The sequence below is a fragment of the Prionailurus bengalensis genome, chromosome C1 (assembly GCF_016509475.1).
Source record: "Prionailurus bengalensis isolate Pbe53 chromosome C1, Fcat_Pben_1.1_paternal_pri, whole genome shotgun sequence".
In the NCBI taxonomy this organism is placed as follows: domain Eukaryota; kingdom Metazoa; phylum Chordata; class Mammalia; order Carnivora; family Felidae; genus Prionailurus; species Prionailurus bengalensis.
Window position 1 is genome coordinate 13,751,261 of NC_057345.1, and position 18,142 is coordinate 13,769,402.

At 54.5% G+C, this 18,142-nt stretch overlaps 1 long non-coding RNA gene across 1 annotated transcript; it reads right to left on the reverse strand.

The window, feature by feature from the left end:
- Positions 1 to 16,707: 16,707 nt before the first annotated feature.
- Positions 16,708 to 17,854, reverse strand: LOC122479552. The gene is made up of 2 exons (XR_006296359.1): positions 17,528 to 17,854; positions 16,708 to 17,012 (listed from the first exon to the last, which is right to left on the reverse strand). It is a non-coding gene; the product is annotated as an uncharacterized LOC122479552 (long non-coding RNA).
- Positions 17,855 to 18,142: the final 288 nt, after the last annotated feature.

The window sequence follows — 18,142 nt, forward strand, 5'->3', positions numbered from 1 at the left end:
GGGGGCTTCCTCAACCTAATAGAGCATCTGGCAAAACCCCCCCAGCCCATATCAGATTTAATGGTGAGAGGCCGAATGCTTGCCACCTAAAATCAGGAACAGGGCAAGGATGTCTGCTTCACCATTTCCATTCAACATTGTGCCACTGTGCACCCACCAGAATGGCTAAAACGAAAAACCAAACACTACACCTGACTATACCGAGTGTGGGTGAGGAAGTAAAGAAACTGATACCCTGTGCATTTCTGATGAGAATGCCCGTTGGTACAGCCGCTTTGAAAAACAGCTTGATGGGCTTCTTTTTTATATATTTTTTCTTTCTTTCTTTCTTTTTTTTTTTTAGGTTTTGAGTATCTCCATACCCAACGTGGGGCTCGAACTCGTAACCCTGAGATCAAGAGTCACACACCCCTCCAACTGAGCCAGCCAGACGCCCCTTGACAGGTTTCTTTAAAAGCACTTTACCTTATGATCTAGTGATTCTAGTCCTAAATATCTACCTAAGCGAATTCAGAACATCTATATCCGCGAAAAGATTTGTATGCTAATGATCACAGCCATATTAGTCATAATATCCAAAACAAATTGATCCAACCCGAATGTCCTTTAACAGGAGAATGTTGAACAAAATGCGGTGCATCCCTACGATGGAATACTACTCAGCAACGAAGAGGAACAAACTATGAATACAAGCTACAAAGCGGGGGAAACTCCAAAACATTATACTAAGCAAAGAAAGCCAGGCATCAAAGATCACATACAGTCTGGTTTCATTTATGTGAAATTCTAGGAAAAGCAAAACCACAGTGACAGAAATCACATCAGTGTTTATCAGTATTTGCAGTGTTGATCTGCAAAAAGGTACGGGGGGAGTTGGGGGTGCTGGATGCATACCATAGTCGTGGACACACAACCATGCAGGTTTACCCAAATTTGCCGAACCACGTGTTTAAAACGAGTGAAGCTTATGGAGTGTGAATTACACCTCAGTGGAGCTGTCAAAGAACATGGGGGCCGGGAGCAGTGCTCTGTGCCATATCCACATCTGGCTGGACACCGTGTGCCACACGCTGCCGGTAACCTTCTGGGTAGGGTGGCTGGGAAGATGAGGGTCATGCAGACGGTGCCCAGTCCAGTGGGGCAGAAAGGCATGTGACCCAGTCACCGCGAAGCAATGCAATGAAGCTTCGCCAGAGTTCCCAGTGCTGTGGGCACAGCAGGGAGGGAGCTGTCAACCGCTTCTGGGCGGGGACGTGCCTCCTTGGAGCCCAGACAGTGGGGACGGTGGGGACGGTGGGGACATAGGTCTGTTGGCTCCCCTTCCCACCCACCAAAGCACCAGAGAGCTGTCATTTCTCTTTTACTTAAAGTGAATTAAAATTGATCATGGGGCACCTGGGTGGTTCAGTCGGTTAAGCGTCCGACTTCGGCTCAGGGCATGATCTCACGGTCTGTGAGTTCGAGCCCCGTGTCGGGCTCTGTGCAGACAGCTCAGAGGCTGGAGCCTGTTTCAGATTCTGTGTCACCCCCCCTGCCCCTCCCCTTCTTGCACTCTGCCTCTCTCTCTCTCAAAAATAAATAAACATTAAAAAAAATTTTTTTTAACTAAAGTGAATTAAAGTTAATCTTGCCTGGAGACTTTCCTGATAATCCTTTGGAATAATTAGGGTCTCCCCGGGGCGTTGCCAAGACTGGATTGGGCCTCTCCACCTAAACTCTGAGGGCAGTTCTGGTGACCCCAGTGGGGTGGAGGCAGGGAAGGTGGCAAGGAGGAGAGGGTAGCAGGTGGAGAGAATCACCTGTCCAAGGGCCCTGCAGTGAGACTTGGCGTGTCCAAGCAGCTGTCCCGAAGTCCTGTGTGACCGGAGCGTAGTTAGCAATGACCTAGAGGAGTCACAGAAGTCTGGGGTGTAAATTACAGTTTCCAGAGTCTTGTGGTGTTATTCAGCTCCATTCGAGTAGCTAATTGTCCCAAGGGCGTTGCTCTGCCCCAGTTCCACTGGCAACCCCTTGAGGGCAGGGCCTGTGCTTCCCTGGTTTCCTTATACGTCTGCAAAGGACGGAAGGAATGTTTATTGCAAGCCTGCTGCATACTTTATGGGCATTATAGCAGTCAGTCCTTATGTGGGAGGTTCTTTCTTCTCTAAAAAAAAATTTGCTTAAGTTTATTTATCTTTGAGAGAGAGAGCATGAGCACGAGCAGGGGAGGGGCAGAGAGGGAGAGAGAGAGAAAGAGAGAGAGAGAGAATCCCAAGCAGACTTTGCAACATCAGCACGGAGCCCAACACGGGGCTCGAACCCACAAACCGAGAGATCACAACCTGAGCCGAAATCAAGAGTTCGACAGACGCCCCTCTTTTTTTTTTTTATTAATTAATTTTATTTATTTATTTTTTAGAGACAAGAGAGGGGGAGAGAGAGAATCCCGAGCAGGCTCTATGCTCAGCGCAGAGCTGTATGCGGGGCTCGATCTCAGGACCCCGATATCACGGCCTGAGCGGAAATCAAGAGTCAGGCGCTTAACCAAATGAGCCCCCTGGGAGGCGCCCCCTGGGAGGTTATTTCATTGTCCCTGTTTTAGGCTAAGGAAACTGAGGTCCAGAGAGGTGAAGTGACTTGCCGAAAGTCACACAGAGGCAGAGCTGGGATTCGAACCACAGTCTGCCCTGCCTGAGCCCCAGCACCACCTCTAGTCCTGTACCAAGAGCTAAGAGGTGTTCAGAAATCCTGGTAGCGTAAAGGCATGGCTGGGCCTGGCCTATTTATTGGGCTCATTCCTTGAATCCCAGCACCCAGGAGAGAGGGCAGTAGGTTCGCAGCCTGAGGTCAGAGCCTCCCTGCCCACATGGCTCCCTGCCTCAGTTCTCCTGGGTGCTAAGGAAGGGCACGATCATCTCAGGCGTGACTAAGGCTTGAAAAATGTACTGAAAGTAAGATCCAGTGACTAAGAGGAAGGAAGGGGTGTCCTGGGCTTACCCACCCCTGCCCCACACAGCCATTTCCCAATTCCCTCTACTGGTTTGACCGAGTTAATGGGAGAGAGGGCGGGAGGGTGGAGTGGGCCTGCAGGACCCGGCTACCAGAAGCTGGCTGGGCCACAGCCTCCCAGCCTCCCTGCCTCCTACCCTGCCCTGTACCACCCAGCCCAAGTGAGCCTGCCCCTCAGAGCTCCCTGTCGCACCCCAGGACGAAACCCAGCTCCTCAACCTGGCATTTGGCTGCCCTGCTTTCCAGGCTTAGCCCCCACAAACTCCCACCTCACAACCTTCTGCTCCCCGCAAATACCTTTCCCGGCCCCACTTCATTCGGTCTTTGGCCATGCAGGTCCCCTCACCATCTGCTCCTGTTTTCCACGTGTTGATGTTTGACTGTTAAAATCCTCAAACGAGCCCCTTTGGTCACCAAACTGATGTGGGGCACTCTGGCCCAGGCGGTCGGCATGTCGAATCACCTTGCAGAGGGCCCAACCTGCTTCCTGCGTGGTTGTGGCAAACCCGAAGCCAAGGCCTCCTTGGAACACCCCTCCCCATCCCAGGCAAAGCCGGTCCTCCCACCCCATGAAGTGTCACCATGAGGGACCCACAGACGCACCGAGGCACTCAGGCCCAAGAGTCACGGTGACTTGCCCCAGGGATCGTCTTCCCATCAGATTGTGAGCCGCTGGCACAAAGAAGGTGCTCAGGACACGTTTGGAAATGGAAGGGGGAGAGGAGAAGGGAGGAAGGGAAGGGGGAGGTGAGTCTACGTCCAACCCTTAGGTGTGTTATTGAAAAGAAACGGATTCTGAATGCCTCTATTTGGGAAGGGGAAATGTACCATATTACTAGATTTTACTAACTTACTAATTTCCTAAATTTCAGAAAAGAAACACTTCGGTGTCGTTACTATTCTAACAATGATACATGCTCATGGCTTTTCGTTTTGTCATTTTTTTCTCCTAGACCACAGGCCGGCAAATTTCTTCTGTAAAAGAGCCTAAATAACTTCGGTTTTGTGGACCACATATGTTCTCTATACTACACTCTTCTGTTTTTTGTTTTTACCACCCCTTAAAAATGTAAAAAACCACTCTCAGCTCATGGGCGGAGACTGCAATTGCCCCACAGGCCACAGTTTGCCAAACCCCGTTCTATACAGCCCAGCGAGATGCAGATAAGAGAAAGAAAAAAAAAAAAAAAGCCCATAAACCTTCATCCAAAAATAAATGCTCCCCACATTTTGGCATGTTTCACTCTGGACTCTTCCTGGGCATGTATATTACGTGTATTTGACAAAATAGGATTGTATTCTACATACCGTTTAGTAACTGGATCTTTTAACAAAATCATGCGCACCTAGCTCCATGCTGTTGAACACGGATCTAGGACACTCTTTTCATGGCTGTGTGGCTCTGCGTTGTGTGAGCCAAACGATTTCTTTGGCATATTTACTGAGGGCAGACGAGTTACTGTCTACAAATCCTCGTTCACCTTATTAAGAGACAGAAAAGAGACAAACAAAGGGATGAATCTTAGCGACCTGGGGACAGGGCACCCCTTCCGCAGCAAACACAAAGCAATGCTTTTGGCTGATGGTTTTATCACATATTTCTTTGCATCCGCGTCTTTCCTGCAAGAGCTGGGCATAGCGGGTGGCTGACGGAACAAAGATGCAGCACAGAGGGGCACCTGCTTTGATCCCGAGGCCCGGTCCGGGAACAGATGTCGTCAGAATGAACAGGGAGCCTGCTTGATGGGAGCGACAGAGCATCCCTCGGGCATAAAGCATCTCGACGGTCTTTCGGGCCAGAGGGCACTGGCTCAGCCTGGCACCAGACATCTGCCCCGCACTGGGGCTTTTAGAAGCTCCTGGAGACGCGGGTCCTCCTCACCCTCCAGGTGGGTGTTAGGTGCCCTGGCGGTCGTGGTCTTGGTGGTCGGGAGATGCGAGTCTTGCACACACCCTAAGGTACTCAGATAATTGGAGGCAGGCAAGGGGAGACGGGAGGTTTTGTTCGTAATTATAATATATAGTCACATGTAACTGTATCCAGGCTTCATGCCATTGCGTTCAACTCTCACACAGGCCCAGCGACCAGCCTGCTTTGCAGGTGAGGGACTTCAAAGCACAGAGCAGTCAAGTTACCTGCCCAAGGTCACACCATCAGGGACGGAACCTGTGTGGTCTGACTCAGAAGCGGGTGCTTTCCCCGGTGGCACAGTGAAACCGGGATCCCTCTGAGAAGCAGAAGAGCTTAGGACGCTCCTTGGCCTCTGTTGGCCTGCACCTCGTGTCTCTTATGGGTGCCTCCCACTCCCCTCCATCCTCAGGGGCGCCGGAGGGAGACCCAGACGACAAGGTGGGCCTGAACACTGGGTCGTGCGATGTACGTATGGGCCGGCACGTTGCCACAGCCAACTTATGGGGGACATCATGGACGATGGCACTGAGGCCAGAAACAATGGAAGGCCATTGTCAGCCAGGAAAAGCACCGGCTGTTCCCAGGGACCAGGGGCCCATCGCCCCTTCTGCACCTGTGCCCCCCTGGCCCAGGACCTCTATCTCCCCTGGACGATCCCGACAGCTTCCGGCTAGGCTTCCTGCCACCTGCCTCCACCTGCCGTCCACCCACCCCATCTGCCATGAGCATCACTGCCCTAAAAACTGATCTGGTCATGTCCCTCTGCGGCCTCAACTCCTCCTGAGCTCACCATGAAAACTGCCCATCTCCCCTAAACCCATCTCTAGGCCTTTGTACCTGCTTTCCCCCTGCTGATGCTGTTCCTCTGGTTAATATTCTCCCTCCGCTTTCTGGCAGCTTCTGGTACAACCTTCAAGACTCGCGTCCAGCATCACCTTCCCTGACCTCCGGGGCAGCCGAGTGCTGCCCCCTCAGCGCATCCACTCGGCCACGCGCACACAGCCCGGTGCGTGGCAATCTCGGGGTGCGCGTTTCCCCTGGCCCAGGAGGGACCGGGCCTTCCTCATCCTCACACCCTGGTGCCCACATGAGAGCCCAGCCCGGAGCCAGCATCGGCCAACACCTCGGCTGACCACCTGCCCCGGGTCCGGGCCCACGCGACAACCAGGGTGGAGCCAGGGTGCCGGCGGGAACTGGGCAGGCCAGGCAAGAAGGTGCTTGTCTGAGAACCAAGCCAAGGGGTGACCTCACTGCTGACTCGGCCTCGCAAACACGAAGGTGGGGGCCGCCCTCCTAGGGAGGGGCGACGCCTGGGACAGCTTTAACAGGCAAGGTGCGGGCTCAGGGGCCAGAAAGCAAGGTGATGAGTCAGGGAAGGGGAGACGCCTTGCCCTAAAAAGGGAACAGTTGCCCTCCCGCAAGTCCCTACTGAGCATATTACACTCATGAAAAGAAAAAGAAAAGAAATAGGAGGGAAAAGGCCCAAACCCCATAGCTGGCGCGCTTCCTCGGAGGTAATTAACGATCGCTTGTTAAAGAGAGGATGACACCACCCCGGGTTCGAGCCAAAAAACAAGGGCCCCAGGTGCGTGCCAGGTGGACGGCCCCGAACCCAGCCCGAGCCTCCTGTGCCAAGGATAGCACCCTGCCCTCCGGGCTCAGCCCTCGCCCCCCAGCCCGTCATTCCCCAAGCATCTGCCCCCCTCCCGGCCCCCAGGGGAAGGCGTTTGGGAGACGTCCACACCTCCGAGGCAAATTTTGGCTTTCCCACCAAGACAGCTGAAAATGGAGTTCAAATTGCTGCCTCTTACTGAGCCCCTGCAGCGTCCTGGGCTCTGCTGGCTGTTCTGAAACAGCAGAAGCACGAGGCAGGCCCTGGTGACCGGACTTTGCAGGTGGAAGGGGTGGGGGAGGGGATAGCTCAAGGTTAGTCGCTGGTGAGCGGCAGCACAGGAGACACAGGCCCTCTTTCAGCTGCACCACACAGCCCCACGGCATGACCCTTTGGGATAAGGGACAGCATCGGTTTACCGTTCCCAGGCCGTGGCTGTTCCCCAGAGCCCCTCCCAGGACCCACAGGGAGGATACGGAGGCAGGCAGGTGTCTCAGCAGCAGAGGGGCCAGCCATCGGGTGATGGCGGGTTATGACATAGCCAGAGGTAGTCAGGCTCTGTGTCCCCAACGAAGCCACAGTGGGAACTCTGGCCCTCTAAGGCAGGGCAGAGGCCTGCCAGCCACCCCGTCCTGGGAGCCACCCTGCTTCCTTTGGAGGGTTGCATGGGGACAGGAAGGCACAGACAAGCATCTCTTAAGGTCCGCCAGCTGAAGTGAACCAAAGAGGGCCTTTCAGCAGGGCCTTACGGGTTGAATGGTGTCCCCCCTCCCCCCCAAGGCACGCTGAGGTCCTCACCTCCCGTATCTCAGAATATGACCTTCTCTGGATACAGGGTCTTTATGGAGGTGATCGAGTAAAATGGGCTTGTTAGGACATGACTGGAGGAAACGTGGACGCAGAGGCAGACGTGCTTAGAGGAAAGACAACGTGAGGGCCTCAGGGAGCAGACGGCAGAGATTGGGGGGAGGCTTCTACGGGCAAAGGACGCAGGCTGTCACACACCACGGTGGCTGGGAGAGAGGTCTGGAGTAGACTGTCCCTCAGGGTGCTCAGAAGGAGCCCGCCCTGCTGATGCTTCTAGGCTCCAGGACAGTGAGGCAACACATTTCTGGCATTTCAAGCCCTCTGGTTTGTTAACAGCAGTCCCAGGGGTGGAGCTCCCGGCCTCACGGGTGGGGACCCTGCACAGGACCCTGTGCTCAAAAGGGCCCCTCCTTGGTATAGCATTCTGTGTCCCCCATCCTAAATTCTTAATAACTTCTCAGCATGGGGCCCACATTTTCATTTTGCTCTGGGCCCGGCTAATTATGCAGCCGTCCATGTCTTCAGATGTCCCTGGTAGGACCCCACCTGGTGCAGATACCCCCACAGTCAGGGTCCCCACTCGGCACTGGCCTGTGAACTTGATGGGCCCCAGCCAGGCGTGGTGGAGGGCCTGGGGTCGGGGTCTCCTGGGCCTCCTGACAGCTCGCTTTTCCAAGGACCTGTGCAGGACGGGATGCCCCCACCTAGCCCTTAAATCAGGACTCCTGCGTTCTCTTGCCAAATCGTCCCAGCGGTGAGCCGAAAGCAAGCTGAACCTTAGATTTTGCAAAGCAGGTGGTCACCAGGAGCCAAGACTTGGCCACACATCACAGCCCCCTCCCTACAGCACTGAGACGGCCGTCTGCTTTTCGCTAACTCGGGTCACATCAGCTGGCCTTTCTGGACCCCTCCCCAGAGTTTAGCACCGGGATTCTTCATGGAATACTCAGTGCCCTCTGGGAGCTAGCCCTAGCGTGTAAGAGTCAGTTTCTATTTATTTCTTGTTTTAAAAGCAAACAAGCCGTCCTGGGAGGCAGGTCACCTCATGATGGGGTTTTATCAGCAGCCTCTGCAGAGAGCTAAGGGCTTTGTCCCTCATGCCCAGTTGAGCTGGGTCTGCCCCCTTGGCCTGGTGGCCAGGGGATGTCCCTGGCAGGGAGGAAAGGGGGACCGAGAAGGGAAAAGGGAGCTTATTTGTCTAGGATACCTGGGTCCCGCCCAAAGCAGTATCATAGATAATCACATTAACTCCCTGCAACAAAGCCTGGAAGAGATAGACAGATAAACTAAAGCCAGGATAATTGAGGCTCCCAGATAATCCCCACAGCCGACTCTGGCTCTGAATTTCACGGCACAGCAGCCTTTCACTGTGTTGGCTGGTGAGAATTCCCCTTCTCACCTTGCCCCGACCTGGTGACCTGGTACAGCAGCTCTGGGAGGAGGTAAGGGGCAGGGTGGAGGGGGAGGGGAGAGAATGACCCCCCATGGTGCTGGCAGCCAGGGACCCAGCCCACAGCCCTGTCGTCTCCTGACCCAGACTGTCTTTCTCCTCTCCCTCCCCGGCCAACTCCTCCAAGCATGGCCTCCTCCAGGCTGTCTGCCCTGATATGGCCGTCGCCCGCCCGATTCCTTCACTTAACATATTTCACCTGGTTACTCATTTACCCGTCTTTTTTCCTGACCAGAGGATGCATTCTTTCAAGCTAGAACCTTGTTGATTTAATGTTTGGCCTCTGTGCTTTGTGTAAGACCTGGTGCTGAGGAGGAGATGTGCCCTGAAGCTTCCTGGGGGAGAACAGTCTAAGCGGGCAGGAGAGGCAACTGGGAACGTAGGGAGGAAGGCCAGACAGGAAAGTGCAGTCAGACATTGAATACATGCATGAATGAACGGATTGATGAAATAGAGGAAGATCTCGGGGCCCAGGGAAGACACAAGCCCAGACCCATCTGGGAGGTGGTGACAGAGTTTGCAAGGGTGACAGCTTTTGTGGGCGGGTGACTTTGCCCTCTCCCCTTCTCCAGGACCGCACGGATGTAGAGAGCAGCCATCAGATACTGACCTGTATTGGGTAACCCCTTTGGCTCTTTTCATCCACTTCCTGGCAGCAACTGGGAAGACACCCCCCCCCCCCGCCCAACCACCACCACCTCCGGAAGAGCTCAGACTCACTGGGGCAGCCGAGGGCAGCTGGCAGGCAGCGCCTGGAGTAAGTTCCAGTGACTCTCAAGAAATTAATGGAACCCCGAGGGGACAGGCAGAGCCTGACAGTGGCAGGGGACAACCAGCAGATGTTGCACAAGAATGTGAAATTATGCAGGTTTGCTTTGTAATCAAGGCCACGCTCCGGAATTTTGGACACTACAGAGCGGTGGTCCTGTATCCCCCACTCCCGCCAAGACACCTGCTGTTTTATTTGGGTGCATTTCCTTCCAGTTCTTTCTACGTGTGGTTTTCTGCACAAGAGAGAGGAAAGGGACCCCCCCACCCCAGAAAGCCACGAAGGAGGAAGCTGTCCCACCCCCCCACACACACAACCCCCATTGTCGGGCCCCACACAATTCATGCTGAGAAGTGCTCAGTGTCCCTGTTTGCAGAGCTGTGGCCCTTGTCTTGTGGCCTCTGGGCATAGTTTTACAAAGCTGCTGGGACAGTCCACACCTGCACAGGTGTGCGCGATCCATTTTGGGGTCAGTGAGCAGGGAGCATTGCCTCCCTGAGGGTCTGCCTGCAACCCCCCACTGCCCTAAGCGTTCATTCACTCAGGTGGTCCATCAGTCGGTCGGCAAACCCGGGAATCCAAAGAAAACCAGTAGTAGAGTCCCCGTCCCTTAGGAGCTCTTGTTTGCACGAGACAACCAACCAAAGAGACAACTATGTGCAGGCTAGCTAAAGGCACAGGGAGCTGCCGACCCCCCGGTGTCCAGGAGGTTCCCCGAGAACAGGGACTCTGCTTCTGCCCCCTCCCCCTCCAAGGACACTCAGTCACTGTGTCTCTCCCATCCTCCCAAGAATACTAGAGAGGAGAATTCTATAGAAAGTTCTCCAAGGGTGCAGGGAGGGCCTACTCAAGCTGGTTCCCTGGCAGCTGGGACCATGTGTCCCCCTCATTAGACCATTCACTTAATGAGGGTGGTGGATATTAAAAAAACACTTTGTAAACTGGAAAACACTGGATGAAGCTGAGAGCTGTGATGGTCGTCCCAAACTGGCAGCTTCCTGAGGACAAGGGTTGGTCCTCCCCCATCAGACCAGGAGCCCCTGAATCTGGGGTTAGGCCTCTCTCATCAAACTGGAGATTCCTGTTTTAATTCTGTGGTCCCAGAAAGTTCTGCATCCAGGGTGTGCCTAGTGGACTCTTGAACCATTTACGTGGATGCCGATGGACCATTCATTCACCTTCACCTTCATGCTTAGCTGACTCATCTGAACACTTTCCGCTTCTTAGAAAGAAAATCCAGGGGCGCCTGGGTGGCTCAGTTGGTTAAGCCTCCAACTCCGGCTCAGGTCGTGATCTCGCGGTTCGTGAGTTCGAGCCCCGTGTCGGGCTTTGTGCTGACAGCTTGGAGCCTGGAGCCCGCTTCAGAGTCTGTGTGTGTGTCTCTTTCTCTCTGCCCCTCCCCCGCTCATGCTCTGACTCTCTCTGTCTCTCAAAAACGAATACACGTTAAAAAAAATTTTTTTTAAGAAAATCCAGCTGTCCTCCGACATCTGAGAACATTTCTTACACCATTTATTAAACTGCTTACTCTATATATCGCATAGTGTACGAGGTAACTTTGACTTAAAGTTACACAAAGTGTAAATGACTCTGTAACGCATCCTTAGGATCTTGGAATCAGAAGGAATCTGGTGTTCTGTTCGCAAACGTGGCTGCACATGGGACCACCCGGAGCCCTTTGGCAAATGCCAATGCCCAGTCTGCACCACAAGCCAAAGAAGTCCAAATCCCCCAGGGTGAGATCCAAGCATCCATCCTTTATCAATTCCCCAGGGTTTCTGACACACAGCCCAGTGTCAGCAGGGTTCTAGAACTGCCTCCTTCCCAATGCAGGAATCACAGCTATTTATTTATTCCAGAGATACACATAAAGCACCTGTCCTGTTCCAGAAACCAAGATAATCTTTTTTTTTTTTTTTAATGATTTTATTTTTGAGAGAGAAAGGCAGAGTGCAAGCAGGGGAGGAACAGAGAGAGAGGGAGACACAGACTCTGAAGCAGGCTCCAGGCTCCAAGCCATAAGCACAGAGCCACACGCAGGACTCGAACTCACGAACCACGAGATCCTGACCTGAGCCAAGGTTGGACACTTAACCGACTGAGCCACCCAGGTGCCCTGAAACCAGGAGCATGTTAACCTCTTCTACAACTCTGTTGGTTCTCCGGGGTTTTTGGCGGGGGGGTGATATTTCCAGTAATGGGGAACTCACTGTCTCAACAGGGCAGATCTTTTCCCAAGAGCTGGTTTTTAGGGAGTACATGGGGAGGGGAGATGCATTGGGAAGGGCAAATAAGATCTCTTGGTCCCACCATGTGCCAGCAATGGTGTGGGGTGCTTCACACGCACCGTTCCTTTGAAGCTTGACACCCCCACCCAGTGAGGCAGAGAGGTCAAGCACAGGATTACAGAGGAGAAAACTGGGGCTCAGAAGCACGAGGGACCCTCCGCCCCGCAAAATCACTGAGCTCGTGTGTGAGGAAGCCAGGTCTGCACCCCAGAGTGTTGCTTCCATAGGAAGTTGGGGCCGGCTGGCCAGGCATTATGTCTGGATATCCAGAAAGAACCTTCCAGGTCTCTCACTAGCTTCTTAACCCCCACATTCCAGGCACAATGTTCCCCCCAGTTTTCATTCCCTGTGCCCCTCAGGACTGCAAGAGTCTGACGAATTCATTGGTAGTGGGCACCCGAGCTGCTGCTCCTGCTGAAAGGACTCAGGCAGGGCGATTCTCAATCCAAAAGAGTGACTATCTAATGGTGAAACTTGAACACATCCATCCTAGGCATCCAGCCTTGGCTTCCCAAATCACAGCCCAGAGGCGATGGCCCACTCTCCCCACCCTCCCAAACAGGCACATCCAGGGAGCAATAACAGCAGTCACCTGCTTCTTGTGCGCCTACTGTATACCAGGTGCCTCCTTCCTTTCTTCCCAGTCCTTATACAACAGCCCCAAATGAAGGATTATTATGTTCCCTTTACAAACCAGAAACCAGGCACGGACAACTCTGTCTCCAGAGCCTGAGTTCTTGCCCGAGTAGACCAGCATTTTTCAATCTGCAGGTTCTTACTGGTGAGAGGGGTGTGAAATCAATTCAGCAGACTATGAGCTCATTCAGAAAACAGAAGCAGGGGTGCCTGGGTGGCTCAGTCGGTTAAATGTCCGACTCTTGATTTCAGCTCAGGTCACGATCTCACGGTTCGTAGGTTCAAGCACCACATCGGGCTCTGTGCTGACAGCACGGAGCCTGCTGAGGATTCTTCATCTCCCTCTCTCTTTCTCTCTCTCTCTCTCTCTCTCTCTCCCTCAATCTCTGCCCCTCCCCTGCTTACTTGCTCTCTCTCACTCTCAAAAATAAATAAATAAACTTCAAACAAAAAATAGAATAAGAAATAAACAAATAAATAAATAAAACAGAAGCAGGTAGAAAGGAGTAAAATTCTAGCGCGCATGGTAAGGGGAGGTTTGTTTCATGAGCAAGGTGTATATGTGTTGTATGCAAGGTCGTGAGGACAAATACATTTTTTACTGTGAGTTATGATCAAATACTCAAAGGCCAATGCCCTACACTGTTGTCTGTGTGACGTTACTAGAAAGTGGATTCCGCGGATGGGATGACAATGGGCTTTCGGCACCCAGAAGCGAGGGCTCAGGAGACCGCAGGGTGAGATCACCCTGCTTAGGGAGGGAGGGGGACCCGGGAGTCACCAGCACTCACCCATCCAGACGTTCCGCGCTGTCCTTACATAACGCCACCCGTTCTTGAGAAAACCCTCAGGAGCCAGCCTAAGGGGAAGAGGCCCACACGGCAGCATGAGAGGCGTGGGTTAGGCACCAGGAAGACTGATGAGAGGGTGAGGGAGTCTGGAATGAGCCAAGGGAGAAGGGTGATCGAGCCTCCACCCCAGGACGTCTTTGAAAGCAGAGACGGGGTTTCTGTTGAGAACAGGGCGGCCAGTGTCTCCCTCCAGCAGACTAGGCTGTCACCTGGCCAACTGGGTAGGGTGATTCTCTGACATCGTGGTCTGGGCTGTGAACATGGAGGTGTGAGGGTAGGGAAGGGGCGGCTGGCAAGGGACAGACAGAGCCACAGTGGCATGGAACAGAGCGTCCCGCGGCCAGTCTCCTTATCACGCGGGGCAGCCCCCCACCCCCTCCCGAAGCAATGGGGGTCCCTAGGAAGAGCCCTGGAAGGGGACTTGGAGGCCCAGCTCTGCCAATAGAAACCCTGGAACTAAAGCAAATCACACCTCTGAGCCTCACTTGCCTCATCTGTAAAATGGAATAGTGGCCTAGATCAGCACTGTCCAATGGAAATATAACCTGAGTCATATATGTTCTAGCAGCCGTATAAAGAACGGGTGGAGTTTATTTTCATAATATATGTTATTTGGGGGTGCCCGGGTGGCTCCGTCAGTTCAGTGTCCGAATCTTGATTTCGGCTCAGCTCATGATCTCACGGTCGTGGGACTCGGCCCCATGTGGGGCTCCACACTGAGGGGGGACCCCACTTAGGACTCTCTTTCTCTCTCTCTCCCCCTCTGCCCTTCCCCATTCGTGCTTCCCCTCTCTCTCTCAACATGCATAAACATTAAAAAATAATATATGTTACTTAGCCCGACATGTCCAAAACGTTACCATTCCGAAAGGTAGTCGGTATGAAAAAGTAGCAAGGAGATGTTGTGTTCTTTGTTTTACAACTTTCAACTCCAGTATGCATTTCACCCTTGGAGCACATCTCAACTTGACCTAGCCACAGCCCCAGGGCCCCACAGCCACATGGCTAAGGGCTACCATACTGGACAGCACAGACATCCATAATCTCAAAGGCCTCCTCTAAAATTATGTGACTGGATGAGAGGCCAGGCTAGAGTCCTCATACACGTCCCTTGGGTTGAACCCCAGGGCCCCGGCTGGTGCCAGCTGCAGAAAACCGTTCAGGTGACATATTGAGGGAGTTCCCTCACCGGGCAATAAAATGGGTCATAGATTCTGGAAGGACACAGAAGTGGCTTACTCAGCGGTATGCTGTGGGGCAGAGAGCCTCAGTTTTGCCCTCTGTAAACAGGTATCATGATGATGGCTAACATTATACGGCACTGACCACGGGCCAGGCAGCGTTCTTCTAAGTCCTTTATGGGTATTAAGTCCTCATTCAAGAGTCTATCAGGCAGCATCCCAATTTTACAGGAGGAGAGATGAGGCACTGAGAGGTTAGGTAACTTGCCCAAGGCCACACGGCTAGCATGTGGTACTGCTAGGATTCGAACCTGGGCAGCCTGGCTCCAGAATCCCTCTGTTAAACCCCAGGCCCACACTGCCGGCCTCCTGGGGAGACAATACGCATCAAGCAAAGGACTGCCTCCCAAGTCCCCCGCACCGTGCCTGGCGCGCAGTAGGCAGGTAGCAAACCTTTGCTGCCACCCTCGACCGGGGCAGAGGGGTTTGTGGGAAGGGCCCCTGGGTGACCTCCAAGCACCTGGGGCACAGCTGGGTCATGACCCGCGGGGAGGCAGCCCCTTCTGAGCTTTCCTTGTGCCGCCCCCGGTCGGAGGCTGAGCGGGGAATTCGGCTGGGAGGGCATCTTCCTCATAGCTCGGGTGCGGAGGCCTCTGCAAGTGGATGGTTCAGGGGCCGAAGTGCCCGGGGTTGTGGCTCTGGGGGTGGTGGGTGGGCGGAGGCGGGTGGCCTCCGTGACAAAGTCAGCCCCACCAGTTCCAAGGGCTGAGCCAGGGGCCGGGCCGGGCGCGGGCGCCTGCCCGGGTCCCCGCCTGCCAGTGGGGAGATGGAAGCAACCTGGAGGAGGCGCTCAGAGGTCAAAGGGCCATAAGCCTGGAAGCGCCCCAGCGGTCAAGGGAGCATCCCAGGCCTGGGACTGAACACCGCATTAGCAGGAAGATGCTTTCACTTACACGGTGGCGAAGCTCAACTAAAGATGTGGCCCGAACAATGGAGAAGCCAAAAGTCTCGTAGCAGGTGGGGCTGGACACAGCCGCTGTGAAAACCACCCCACGCCAACCTTTTTCCCCCCATCTAATCCCAGCCTGGGCGGAACTGAGCCCCTCACGAGGCCCCAGAGGCCCCTCCCCATCAATCCGGCTCAAGCCCTAAGGTTCACTCTGATTGGTCCTGCTTTGGTCACAAGCCCTTGAGCCAACGCCGGTGGACGGAGAAATGGAACACACTGATTGGCTAGTTTGGATCACATGCTCCGCCGCCCGCGCCCCCCCCCCCACGCGGCGGGGGGGGGGGGGCGCCCACCTGTAACACAAAAGGGGAAATCGATGCTTAGGGAAGCAGTGAGGTGATTTTAAACCTTGTTTTAGTTTAAAAGAAAACAAAAATTGTCGAAGTCTTATGTAAATCAGATCCAAGTGGAGAGGCTGGGGGTGGGGGAGGCAGGACCCTCCCCCTCCAACCCGTTCCCCTCCCCCTCCCCACAAGGGCCCCGGGAGCCCCCCATTGTTCCCTCCAGCTCTGGAAGCCCAAGCCACCTGAGTCAACACAGCACACCATCCGGGTGGGCGGACTGCCCGGTGATGTCCAGGGAAACCTGGACAAGGTGAGGTGGAAACGCGGGGTCTCCGTGTACAAAGGAGTCCTTACCCCGTGCCAAATGCCTTCCGAACATCCTCCCATGTCCCTCTCACAGTGATAGGAGTTGGGCACCATTGTGGTCCCTGTTCTCCAAGAGAACTCAGACAGGCGAGCCAGTCGGCTAGACGTAGCAGAGCCTGGACTTGAACCCAGGTCTGCAGCTCAAAACCACGTGAGGGGCAGGTGACACAACCAGAGCTGCTAATTGTACAAGAGTAGGCTGGAGGGTCCCTGCCGCCGGCACATCCTTGAAGAACAGAATGGAAGAGACGGATTGCACGGGAATCCGGAGGAAGAACAACATCAAACACAGGGAGCCTTCGGGGAAGCAGATGTCGACTGGACCTGAGAAAGAACGCTGTGACACTCAGAGGGACAAAGGAAAGGGCAGCCTGGGGAGGCGTGAGCGTTGGGTCACCCGGGGCGGGTCCAGTCTCAGCCCTGCCAACCCACCCCCGACCCTGCACACTGGGTGAGCTTTCCAAAGCATCCACTGGGGTGCTCCCCGCGAAAGCCCTGTGGCGTTTCGCCACCTGCGCCAGCTACCAGTGCCGAGGAACAGAGTGCCCGCAACCTAGGGCCATAACACAACCGCTTTATTAGGCTCAGAGCCTCTGGGCCAGGAACAGACTGGGCACATTGGGAATGGCTTCATTCCTCTCCGTGATGTTTGGGGCCTCGGCTGGGAAAACTTGAAGGCTGGGGAGACTTGATGGGTGGAGCTGGGAACCGTCTGGAGGAGTCTGCTCACGCGTCTGGCTGTTGATGCTGGCTGTCAGCAGGACCTTGGCAATGCTGGGGGCTGGACACCTACGCATCGTCTCTCCACGCGGACTGGTTTGGGCTTCCTCACAGCATGACGGCCAGGTTCAAAGAGTGACTGTCCCAAGAGAGCAAGATAGAAAGATATTTTCCTGACCTCGCCTTGGAGATCACGGAGTGTCAGACACAAAGCGCCACCCGGGTTCAAGGAAAGGGGACCTAGACCCAGCGTTGAATGGGAGGAATGTCAAGGTCACGCTGGAAAAAGAGCCAGAGAGGGGCACCTGGTGGCTCAGTCGGTTAAGCTCTGACTCATGACTTCGGCTGGGGTCATGATCGTGGGTTCAAGCCGCACGTCGGGCTCTCTCTCCCTCTCTCTCTTCCCTTCCCCTGTGCATGCTCTATCTCAAAAAATAAACTTGAAAAAAAAAAAAAGAGCAAGAGAGATGGAAAGTAGTGTCAGAGCCACCTTTGGAAAACCCTAATGTACCACAGGTCACCCTTCAGTTGGGGTCCCGCCCCTCGGCACTGCTGATGAGGCTCACTGAGCCTTACACACGCTGTTCCTTCTGACCAGAAAACCCATCTGCCCAAGCTGCCCCCACCCCCTTCACCTGGCCCACCTTGACTTACCCTTCAGGGCTCAATGAAGATGTCATCTCTTCCCAGGAAGCCTGCTCTGGCCCCCCTGCCCCACCCGGCCCCTCTTGTCCGCTACATTTACCCTCCGAGCGCCCTGTGAGCCCCGCAAGGGCCTGGGTGGAGTCCACCTGTCTATCTACTATTGTATCGCCAGCACCGGGCCAGATGCCAGCCCCTTTCTGGATCCTGCCACTGGATAACCAGCAGCCACCACCCCCAGGAAGACTCCCCAGATTGTCCTAGGCGGTGCTAGGCATCTCTCCTGCTCTCCCACAGCCCCCTGAGCAGGTGTTTGGGAATGCCGGGATGAAAGGAGAACCCTCCACCCCCTGTTCCCAAGCCAGAGCTTGTTAGTGCAGTAAAAGCAGCAGCAAATTGCCAGGCGGCTCCAAGCTGTAATGATTAAAATGAGGGTATTGTTCTTGGGGCTGCTAATTGCATACCTGAGGAGTGAGGCCCGCTCAGCCCACGGCTGTTAACCCAGACCTCAGCCACAATGCCGGGCCCAGCCTGGCAGGGAACCAGACACAGAGGTGACAGGGGTGGGGGTGGGGGGTGTCCAGGAGCTAGGTGACCGCAGCCACCTCACCTGGGGACCTGTTGAAA